Genomic DNA, 12,539 nt, shown 5'->3' with positions numbered 1-12,539 from the left:
GGAATTTGAGATTGAGGTTAGGGAGGTGAGGTAAAAGAAAAGCAACTAAAAATCTCACTGTTAAAAGTCTGAAAATGTAAGAAAGTTGCTTTAAAAGTTTCATTTTAGGAACAGGGCAGTGCAGAATTAGAGAGTACTTAGTTCAATTAAATGATAGAGATATTTCTTTCTATAATAGGATCGAACCACATGTGTGATTATCAAATGTGGGAATACTGGGTAAATAAGAGTAGAATGAAAAAAGTGTAATAAAATTTCCATATTGACTAGGGCAAAGAGGAGGATCAATAATAACTTATTCTGACTGGAAAAATTAAGGAGAATTGGAAAAAGAGAAAACAACAAAGTGAAATCCATAATAAATAAAATTTAAGGTGGAAGAAATAAGCTGAAATGTGTTTATTTATATAGCAAATGTGATTGGAGCAAATTCTCCTGTCATAGTGGGAGACTGTTGAGTGGGTTAAAAAATAAACACGCAGATCAAAAAACACTGTTATATGCTATCTCCCAGAGCTTACTTCAACTGCTAAAAAAAACTTAATACAAAACCACATTTGATTATACAGTGGTCTGCTAAAAGACACCCCCAAACCAAACAAAAATATAATCAGAAAAAGCAACATAAAATTAAAAATATAAATTTAATAGCATAAAAAGTGACAGGGGATGAATAAAGAGAAGTACTACATAATAAGGCCACAATTTACAAGGAGGGATTATATGCCTATTAATGTATGTATCAAACACATAGCAACTAAGTCTATAATACTAAACTAATGGACTTCAAGAAGAAACTGATAAAATTAACATTATGATGTAGGTTTTAAATCTCTTTCAGAACACATAGATCTAATAAAAACAATAGGTAAAAATTGTATTTATTTTACATATTTTGATGAGTAGATATAACTTGAAACATTTGTAAAAACTGATCATGTATTGGTCACCAATAATATTCAGAAAGATTTAAAAAGCAGATTGTGTAGGACATAGTTTCTGATCTTAATAAAATGGAAAATAATAAAATTGTAACAAAAACAGTTACTGTTTAGAATAGAAGAAACACTCTCAAATGTCATTGAATCAGAGATAAAATCAAAACAAATTATAAACTATCTTGAAACTAATGAGAAGTGCATGCTTCATAAAAAAAAACATATGAAAGGTGAAATTTGTCATCTGAGAGAATTTATAGCTGTAAATACCTGCGTTATTAAATATGGAAGCCTAAAAATAAATGACTTTAGTGGTCTCTTAAGAAACTAGAAAATGACAGCATTATAAACCAGAGTTAAGTAAAAATAATTAATTGTTAGAAATAAAATCTGAAATTAATGAAATGGAAAAAGAAAGTAGTTGCTACAGCCCTTCTTTGTCTTCATTAGGGAGCCTACTCATCTTCCTTCAACTATATGCTATTTTTATAGAATCTGACCTTGTTGGAGAGTCTTAAAAAGGAAGTTAGGGGCAACTTTAATTCACTGAGTGTTGGCAAACCATTTGGATCTAAGAGATGTTATGACATTAATGGATTGAATTTTTTTTCTTGCATTTATAAGATTTATTAGATCTATAGGCTAAGATATTATGCTGCAGAGCTGGCTACATTCTACGTATGATAACAGAATTAGTATGAGCTTCTATCTCAAACTATTTAATGCAAAACATAAGTAGGCCTTTCTAGATTAGTTGATCCAAATTTTCTTCTTCCTATCTAATGTGTTGAGAAACCTACAGGGCTACTTGGGAGAACTGTGAGAGGTCTTACGCTTGATGAATTTATGTGACGTTTATATGTGTGTGTTGGGGGGTTGACCTTCAACTGCAGCAAATGTGTCTAGAAACTCAGACTTAGCAAGCATGTGTAGCACTAAGATGATAATAAAATTGATTAATAGACAAGGAGGAATGGAAGCCTTTAGTAAAAGTGAATACCTAGAGCTAAGGAAGAGAAACTCTGAAACTATTAAACACCCAAAATAGACAGTCAAAAAGACACGTGCTACAAGGCTGTCTCTGGGACTTAATAGAGGATATTGAGGATTTTTGGAAAACTTGCTTTAATTTTATTTCAGAGTAAAAGCAACTTATGATAGAAAGTAATAAATAAAAACCAACTAAGTTAGAAGAAAAGCATAATTCCTTAAAACTTGAGATTATTAAAAGCCAAGCTAATGACATGTGAAAGGGAAATGTGAATCTTATAGTCTAGGATAGGTAGATATTGAGAAGGAAGAAGTAAGAGAAAATGTATTTAGACTTGAAAGGAGAAGAACAAAATATTAGATGAACTATCAAAGCAATATTAGATGAGATTCTATGTAAGATAGTTATTATAGATGGAGATTTAACTATTGTCTCTCCCCTCAGGGGGCACACTCAAGAAAGTTACAGAATTAGGACATTATGGAAAGTCGTAACAAACTGGAAATATATCCAAGGAGAAGTAATCCATCCAATTCTAGTGTTGGTGTGGGAACCCTCCAGGATAGAATTATCTAAATCAGGGAGATAAAGAATGACATGATTTGTTTGAACAGAATTCATTGATTCCAAATATCTGACTGTGAGAGACTATAGATTTCAAAATCTAAAGGAGTATTTGAAAAACAAAATTCTGATCCAAAATCCAAGGGAAAGTGGGGAAAAATAAGAGGCTACTGACTTCCATTAAACAATGTGAAGTCTAGGTATATTTGAAAATGAATGGAACCAAATGAACAGGCATATTAAACAAGGAAAATTAAAGGAGGATCTCTCTGAAAGTAAGAGGACACCAGATCCTATTCTTGCCAAACGGGATATGGGAGAACAAAAGCTACTTGAGGCACATATCTTCAATAGCTCTGGTAAGCAATTAAAGTGTCTCGGGGAGTACATGCCAGATGTATTACTCTTCAGGAGGTGACTAAAATACACATTTCAGGAGCAACTACAGTTTTAGCCCAATAATCTGTGAAGTGTGATTCTCTAGCTAAAACAAATGTAAAGGTGATGCTAAGATTTACTGAGCTGGTTTCACAGACTTAACAATCCCAAATTAAATGGCAGTGTCAGTAGGCACTGTAGTAACCAAGCAAAAATCCTCACTCATAGGGGAAGGAAGAAGCCATGTCTATTAGGACAGGCTAGTTTATTGTGTACTAACAAGCTAACTCCTGTATTTCAGCACCTAAGATTAAAAAGGCTTAGTTTGTATTAATACACAATGGAAGAGCCCCTATCTTCCCACATAGGGAAATCCTGGCTGATTCAGGGATCCTGGCTGATCTTTCTAAGTGAAGAAAGTGGAGAGTTGCTGGAGTTTTTCTCACAGTTTTTCTCAACAGTGATTTTTCACTGTTTCAGACTAGGAAAGTCTCACATCACGTTCCATTGCTTTCATTTTATTGGCCAGATCTAGTCACATGACTCTCCTTAACTACAAGAACCTTAAGAGTATTCATGTGCCCAGAAAGGAGAGGAAAGTTTTGGTGAACATTAGTAACATTAAACACACAATATTGCTAAATATTGCTAGGATTATCCCACATCCAGTGTAGCACTGGTGAGCCAGGATCACAGAACTCAAAGGGAAATGAAAATTAAGAAGCTCTGAAGGGGATGGATGGAAAATAAAAGACATTAATAAATAATCCAAGTTATGAAGGGTACCATCATTGCAAACCATTAAATGCCATTGTCTGAGAAAGAAGAAATTATGGTGAGCTGGATGCTGTCCTATCCCAACCACCATACAGGGAAATCTGTTCTGCCAAATATATTTTCTTGACCAATTTAATTTCAATTCACAGATGATGGACTCCACTCCACTATCATAGATAATGGTAATTGTGGTGAAGTGAAAATCAAGAATATTTACTCCATCCCCCTCTCCTTCAGTCAGTTAGTAATGGATCATTCCTCTGGCCTTTGTGAACACCAAGCACAGGGCTTCAAAAATATAATTTGCCTGGGGCCAGGGATTGGTTTTTCAAATTTTACTAATACAGGATTAGTGGTGTGATTTTTCAATGAACACTTTGAATTCTTAAAAAAAAAATGTTTTTAATTGTACTAATTCGGTTTGGAGTTGCTAAAATAACCATAAATTTTCTAGTAATAATAGTAATCATCTCAGATTGTGGTGTCTGAAGAAATTAAGTCTACCCAGGCATAAAGAACTTTTATGAATGAGGCTGATAATAAAGTAGTAGGTAAAACATTGCATATTTTTAGATCAGTAAAAAAAAAAAAGTAGGCTATTTGTCACCTGTTAGTTATTAAAATTTCCAAACTGTGAAAGAATATGATAATGAAAAATATACATCCACTATAACATATACATTCAAAACTTGTTAATGCTTTGCACTGTTTCGATGGGTAGATATAGATATGGTAGATATTGATAGATATATAGATATGTGTATAAACATCTCAGTCTCCTTGTTACCATTCCAAAAAAAAGTTGTAGACATCAATATAATTAACCCTTAAATGTTGCGTGAATAAGGACATATTCCTCAATAACCAAAATAGCATATTATATCTATAGAAATTTAAAATGATTTAACCATTATTTATTATCAAGTCCTTTTCAAGATAACAGTTAAGTTTTAACTTTGCATTTGATTTAAATATTCACATTTCTTTTAATCTAGAGTAATTTTCCTTCTCCATTTTTAAACAGCAATGACTTTTCAAGATAACAGGTGAATTTTCTTTTAGATATGTTTTTTTTTTTTTTAATCCCCAAACAGGGTCATTTTAGATATTTCTCTATGTATATTGTGGAATTTCTTTTTAAAAGTTAAATAGTTTGGGGCACCTGGGTGGCTCAGTGGGTTAAACCTCTGCCTTCGGCTCTGGTCATGATCTCAGGGTCCTGGAATCGATCCCCGCATCGGGCTCTCTGCTCGGTGGGGAGCCTGCTTCCCCCTCTCCCTCTACCTGCCTCTCTGCCTACTTGTGATCTCTCTCTCTGTCAAATAAATAAATAAAATCTTTTAAAAAAAAGGTTAAATAGTTTGATTAGCTTTATGTTCAATATTTCTTCTGTGGAGAATATTTCTCAAGAGTTATTTGTTTTATATTACATCAGGTGGAACATATTGTCAAGTAATTTCACTTGATGCTAAATTTGGTCACTTCTTTAAAGAGGTGACAACCAAACTTCTCTATTATAAAAATAATAAATAACCAAGGAATGAGTTTAATCAAGGAATTAACTTAACCAAGGAATTTAACCAAAACATCTCTACTTGAACTTGAACTCTGATGAGGGAAACTGAAGAAAATGCAAACAAATGTAAAGATATTCCTTGTTTATGGATCAGAAGACTGACTATTGTTAAAATGTCAATAATACCCAAGGCTATCTGTAGGTTCAATGGGATTTCTGGACCATGAGGTAGTTTGCTTTTTAATTTTTTGAGTTAACGCCATACTGTTTTTCATAGTGGCTATGCTAATTTACATTTCCAATAGTGCACAAGGGTTCCTTTTTTCCCCAGATCCTTACCAATACCTGTTATTTGTTTGCTTTTTGGTGAGAGCCATTCTAACAGGTATGAGGTGACATCTCATATGTTTGGCATTTTGCTGAGGATTAATGGTGCTGAGCATATTTTCATACACCTCTTAGCCATTTGTATGCCTATTACTCAGTTCCTCTGCTCACTTTTAATCACAGTGCTTGTTTTTTTTCTGAGTTCTTTATATATTTTGAATATTAACCCCTTATCAAATATATGGTTTGCAGATGTTTTGTCCCATTCTGTAGGTTGGCTTTTCATTTTGTTGATGTGTTCCTTTGCTGAAAAGAATCTTTTTAGTTCGATGTAGCTCCATTCACTTATTTCTGCCTTGTTCCTTGTGCTTTTCGTGTCCTATCCAAAAACGTTATTAGCAATACCCACGACAAGGAGCTTTTCCCCCTGTTTTCCACTCAGGTTTACATTTTCAGATCTTACATTTAAATCTTTGATCCATTTCAAATTAATTGTTGTGAACTGTGTAAAACAAAGGCCCAATTTCATTTTTCTACACGTGTTTATCTAGTTTCCCCAACATTTGTTGAAGAGACTTTCCTTTTCCCATTGAGTATTGTTGGCTCTCTTATCAAATATTAGGTGACCACATATACAGGGTTTTATTTCTGGACTCTTTATTCTGCTCTTTTCTATATGTCTAATTTTTCTGCCGGTATCATATTGTGATTGTTATAGCTGTGTAGTGTAGTTTGAAATCTATTGGAATTTTGATAGGGATTGCACTGAATCTACAGATGGCTTTGGGTATTATTGACATTTTAACAATATTCAGTCTTCTGATCCATAAATGTCATGAGAGATACAAAGATGCATCAATAGCAGATCCTAATTTTAAGATATTTGTATCACCCACCATTGATATGACATGAATTTCATTCCATGATGGTATGATGGGATGAATAACTTATTAATCAGGCAGAAACAGATAATAGTCTTTTAGTACATATACAGAGGTTTAGGTTTCTTCTTATTTTATCAGTCATGGACAAGAGATTCAACTTAATGAAACTTAGGGTGTTTAATTAAAAATTAAACATGACAACATGATTGAGATAATATACCAAAACCATGTCAAAGGAATATGCATTTATAAAAGCTTATGTAACCTAAGACTCTCTCACTTTGTAATCACTTTCAAGTTGCTCCTTTCTTACCCCTGCATTCTTTTCACCACCAAAGCAACCCAAATCCATAAACAAATATAGAATTATGGCTAAGAGAATAGCCTGAATTAAACCACTTGGCCTCCAACCCTTAGCCTGATTAAATAGTAACTTGTTCATTTGTGACATGAGTATAGTTATAGTAATTACCTAATGATATTGGCAGGAACACCAGTGAGAAAATACTCAAAACATACTGTCATATACATGATAATTAATATATATTTTACTAATTATAGATAGTATTGGTCCAAATTTTTTAAAAAAATATACAACTTAATTTTACCTATCTAGAGGTTTATTTCCTTTTTTTACCTATTTAAAATTATTTACATTATTTACTATGTTAATAATGCTTTAAGAACATACCATTTAGGGGCATAGGCTTGAGTAGACTGAGTATCTTATGTCACAAAGGAATTTATAGGAAGAATATCAGGTAGTTCACAGAATCGACAGAAGTCATTGTGAACCAGTGTGGAAATGGGTATGAATCAAGGACGGACAGGCTATTGAGAAGTCTGCCAAGGCAAGATCACAGAAGAAGTTTAAGAATGCCATCACCGAACACCTATTAATGGACAATTGCATCTTTATGTCATTTTTCCAGAATTTAAAGCCCTTGAACTTATCTATAACACATACATATGTTCTATATCCCTGATTCTCAGATTTGGCTGAACAATGGAATCACTTCGGTGGGGGTTGTGTTAAAAATACTGATGTCTCATACTTACTGCAGCAGCACATATACTAAAATTGGAGTGATACAGAGAAGATTAGCATGGCCCTTGTGTTAGGATGGCATGCAAATTCATGAAGTGTTAAAAAAAGAAAACAAACAAAAATACTGATGTCTAGGTCTGATTCTCAGAGCTTCTAATTTTATTGGTATAGAAAGGAGCCTGGATAATGGGATTGTTTTAAAGCTCCTTAGGTGATCCTAACATGCACCAACATTTTATATTTACTTGTTCATATGGTAGGGTCCATTTGCTGAAGAAGCAGATGGAATTCTCAAATGACTTCTATGTATATTATGTTAGTTAATAAGTTAATAAATTATTTTTCAAAAATAATTCATATTTTTAGAAAGTTTTAAAATAAAGATAAGTATCTTGTGAAAGGTATCCATAATCTCCTATCCAAAGATAACTTCTATAAATATTTTCATTTATCTTTTCAGATGGTCCACTTTGTACATAGATGTGTGTGTGTGTGTGTGTGTGTGTGTGTCTGTCTGTCTGTAATCTCATACGTTCTTACATCTTTTGGTTCATAGTAGTTGAAGATTTATGGCTTCTCTCTCTCCAGAAGAAAATTTTTCTTTGTTGAATTTTGCCTTCTAAAGAGACGGCCTCCAAAGGTTAAGGATTAATTCAACTAATGAACTGTGAATATTGGTAAATTGACATTTCAAAGGGCAATGACATTCAATGATGCTCTAAAACTCACTATCTCAGTGAATTAATATTTGAGTGTTTGAAAATATCAATTTCCCTTATGCAAAGCCACATCAGAATTAACTGATTTTCCTCATTTGATTCTTCCCTTGTCTCTTTACCTTTATTTTAGACATCCTTTGCCTGCATATATTTTCCTCTTCCTTAACAGATGCAAAATGAAAAGTCATTTAAAAACTGGTGCTTTTTGGATTTGCTTAATGAACTCTTTTCTAGACTTAAAAAAGCAGATGCATACTTTACAATTTAAAGTACTTCATAACTTACTTTAAAATAATTTAAGTTCGATGATTTTTAAAAAGTTGTTTATGTATAAGTAACCTCATAGAGAGTGATATTTATCAGCCTTCTTTAAAACATAACTAAAGGGGCTCCTGGGTGGCTCATTCATTAAGCGTCTGCCTTCAGTTCAGGTCATGATCCCAGGGTCCTGGGATTGAGCCCTGCATTTGGCTCCCTGCTCAGCGGGAAGCCTTCTTCTCCCTCTCCCACTCTCCCTGCTTGTGTTCCCTCTCTCACTGTGTCTCTCTCTGCCAAATAAATAAATAAAAATTTTAAAAAATAAACAAAACATAACTAAAATGCTAAATCCACAATTAATATTCAGCTGATTTAGATTTACCACATTTGTAGAGTTTTAATATGTTAGTCTTTGTGTTCTGAATATATAGTCTTAATTTTTAGAGAGTTACTGTTTTGGGGATGCTTATCATTAGTTATCATCTCTTAAAACTTTTGAATAGTTTATACAATAGCTTCATATCTAATGAAGAAGACAGTATATATGTGGGTGTAAGAAGGATAATGTATGCTTGAAATATTAACTAACAAAGAAAACATAGGCACTTCCTGTTTATGTTAGGGCAGACATGACTTGTAACAGGAGGCTTGTAGCAGAAGGCACATTAGAGACCACCTCTTTCAACCCCTTATTGACAAATAAGGAAATTAAAACTCAACAGGATAAATTAAACATCCGTATGTATTCTTAATAATAAAACAGAACTGCAATCTCAGTTTCCTAATTCTCAGTTGAATAATATTTGCAACATACAACAGTGGCAGCTCTAATTACATTATCAGAGATCTATATTCCATCTCTTTGTACACTGGAAGATTTGGGCTATAAAACCAGCTGCAGCCATTAATTCATCAGCAGGCTATCACCTGATTGTTCAAACTTCCACCAAAAAAAAAAAAAAAAGATAGAAAAAGGAAGAGGAAGGGGAGTATGTTAAGGCAATTTAATATGTTGTTGAAGATGCAAATCATTTGTACATAGTCTATGTATCTTTCCTGAGATAAATCAGTAGCTAAAGATTTGATTTAAAAAATTGCAACATTCTTAGTATCAGATGAAAATCATCAGTGTGAATAATGGAATGGTAATGAAGCAGAATTTTTAGGGAATGTATTCACTAAGGGTAATAAATAAATTGCAGAATTGCAATTTGTTACCTAGTGGGGACCGGCCTAAAACCACTTTTGGTATAATACCTAGTGAATTCCTGGTTAAGCCATATAACCAGGTTAAACATGATTAATCAATTCATAGATAATCTCTGTTCTCATGTGTAAACACTGTTTACTTCAACCTTATTCTAATTTAATTTCCTTCAAAATGTTACAATTGTTATGGAAAATAACTTTTTAAATCCAAAAACATCCAAACTTTATTTCTTTCCATTAAACTATGACTTTTCTTAAAATGAATACTGTGATCACAGACCTATAGTGTAACATTTGTTATGATTGGATAGAAAATATGAGCCTAAAATGATCCATTGCAGATTGAAAACATGAAGATATTTAGTCCTGAGAATTATAAAAAAAGAAAAAAAAATGAAAGCTATCACAAGCTAGGAAAAACAATGTGCTAAAGCTTGTTCTATATAGTGCTTTAACTTCTGTATACTAAGTACTAACTGTGGTTGAACATCTGGATTCTGGACTGTTCTGTGCCAAACATCTGTATGATCAAGGGAATTGGATGCCTCTTGATCATGCAGCTGTTTTGGCATCTTATGACAGGATGACAGAAGACCAGTGTCTTCTAGAAGTACTGCATTGCACCTTCCTTCTTGCCTTCTTTTAATTTTACCACAGACCCACGAGATGTTTGATAGAAGCCAAAAGCGTCCTATTTAGCTGTCATGCCATGTTCCTCAGTTGTGGCATGAGTGTTTTCAAGATGTGATGAACATCTGCTATAAATCCAGTCTGTACTCAGGAGCATTCTCTGGGGGTTGTTTTTGTGCTTTAATTCAAGAGAACCAAGGAAATAAAATTCAGTTTTCTCATTTGATGTGCAAAACTAAAATGAAACTCAATGACAGTAAGCAATCTGCCCAAGTTTAAATACTTAAGTATGGTACTAAGGCTTGGTTTCAAGCCTAGATTTCCTTGCTAAGAATGGCATCTTAAAGTATTTTGTATTTATATGGCGACTTTTAATTTGCAATGCATTTTCTCATCCATTTCTATTTCTTGGCATAGTTCACTCTCTGAAACCATCCATGTTAATATTTATTCACTTCTGTAGTATGCTTTTGAAAAGCCAAAAACTTTTTTGTTTGAATATATACATTCAAACATAGAGGGAAATATACGTTCATGTGTATATTTAGATGACATAAAGGCATAAAAAGAAACAACTTTTTCTAGGAATCAACAAATGCTTCTCTGGGAATTCAGTAATAGCAGATGTACGTTTCTAGTTTTTGAGCCAGATTTAAAACAATGCACAAGTTGATTGAATTATCTTAGATTTTTTGTTTTTTTTTTCCCCCTCATCATCAAGAAGTACACATTCATCTTCAACTAGAAGTCATTGACAATTTCTGCAACATTTTGTTTTGGCTTCAGTGTTAATCAATTACATATCACAATTTTAGGGTATCAATTTTGAAAGTCATAGGCTTCTGTTTGTAAGCCTATGAAAACCAGGATTGCATGTGGAATGCAAAATTTATTTCACCCATAATTAACCTGAAAATATTTATCAACCTATTGCTATACCCAAGACATTGGAATCGTACTTGGTGAATTTGTCACACATGCTCAAAATCCAATAAGCATGTGATGAAGCTTGAGGTATACCCTAATACATTAAGGGGAATTGGACATAAATATATGAAAAGGAGGTAAATATTATGTGATTAATAAGGAAGAAGAGTTTATTGCAATAGACATTAGAAGTATATAGTAAGCCAAGCACAGAAAACAAGAGAGAGAGAGAACAATAGGAGGAAGAGGAGAAGGGGAGGGGAGGGTAGGAAAAGGGTCTCATGAGGGAGTTTTCATTGGCACTAAACCTGGAGCAGAATAATGAGCAAGAGTGCGTTACGTAAAAGTGAGATTTTTCAGAATGGAAGGTTGGTTCAAGCAAAGACCTTAGAATCAAAGAATCTTGAGTTTTATTTGATACCCAACAACAACCCATAACACTGAAGTGCATGGTGTGTGCTGAAGAGTGGAACAGTGGGGTTTGCATTAGGCAGAGTTCAGTGCAGGAAACAAAGCTCACTCCAGATCTTTCAAGTAGCAAAGGATTTAATGTAGATAAATAAACATGGGCTTACAAAGTTATTGAAAGCACTGTGAAATAGCAGGAATCTTGAATAGGATAAAGTTCAAGAGCATACCACATAGGAGGCTGAGATCTAAAAATGCTGCCACCACTGACTCTACCACCCCACAACTGCCTTTTAACCCCTCCACATTTGGTGAATAGACATTTCTTGGTGGAGTGTGTGCTCTGTAATCACACCTCTCAGCATTTAGTTCCCATCACCTTGATTGCCTGCACAACCAGCAGCAGCAAGATAACCTTTGCATTACATCTGCATTCTGAATTTCACATATATGCATCTCATCTGCAAAACCTGTTTTGTATCCAGAACAGTAGTTGCAATGAGTCTAGGAAATTTGGTTCATAGTCTTTCAGCCTCCACAATAGAGGAAAGCATCCTAAAAGGCAGCTGGAGTAGAGGCTGAGTGAGCCAAATCATGTCATCCACCCCAGAGCCCTACAGTAATTTGGAGTTAATTGGTTGAGGGCTTGAATGTCAGACAAAAGATGAAAACTAATACAGTCATTAACGTACATCTAAACAGCTGACAACACCACCAGGACTCACCTTAGAGGCTGAGATCCTTGTCCTTTGGTTTGTCATTGAATTTAGTCAATGAGCGGTATAAGCAAGAGATTGGACAATGGGAAAATAGAAAAGTTGGGGTGTTTATTCTTTTGGTTCCTTTCTTTCCCTGGTACAGGCTGGTGTTAGCTGTCTTTCTTTATGAGGGATGTAGCTTCAGTGGAGCAACACTTCCTTAAAACAGCAGGTCTCACCTCATTCTGGGAACCAGTCTTTCTCTTT

At 33.9% G+C, this 12,539-nt stretch overlaps 1 non-coding gene across 1 annotated transcript; it reads left to right on the top strand.

Annotated features, from left to right (window-relative positions):
• Nucleotides 1-7,430: 7,430 nt before the first annotated feature.
• On the top strand, nt 7,431-7,533 carry LOC125080234 (U6 spliceosomal RNA). The gene has a single exon (XR_007121263.1). It is a non-coding gene; the product is annotated as a U6 spliceosomal RNA (small nuclear RNA).
• Nucleotides 7,534-12,539: the final 5,006 nt, after the last annotated feature.

This window comes from Lutra lutra, chromosome 10 (genome assembly GCF_902655055.1).
Source record: "Lutra lutra chromosome 10, mLutLut1.2, whole genome shotgun sequence".
NCBI classification, from domain to species: Eukaryota; Metazoa; Chordata; class Mammalia; order Carnivora; family Mustelidae; genus Lutra; species Lutra lutra.
Note: the sequence above shows the minus strand (reverse complement) of the source record. Positions and strands in the feature narration are given on the sequence as shown.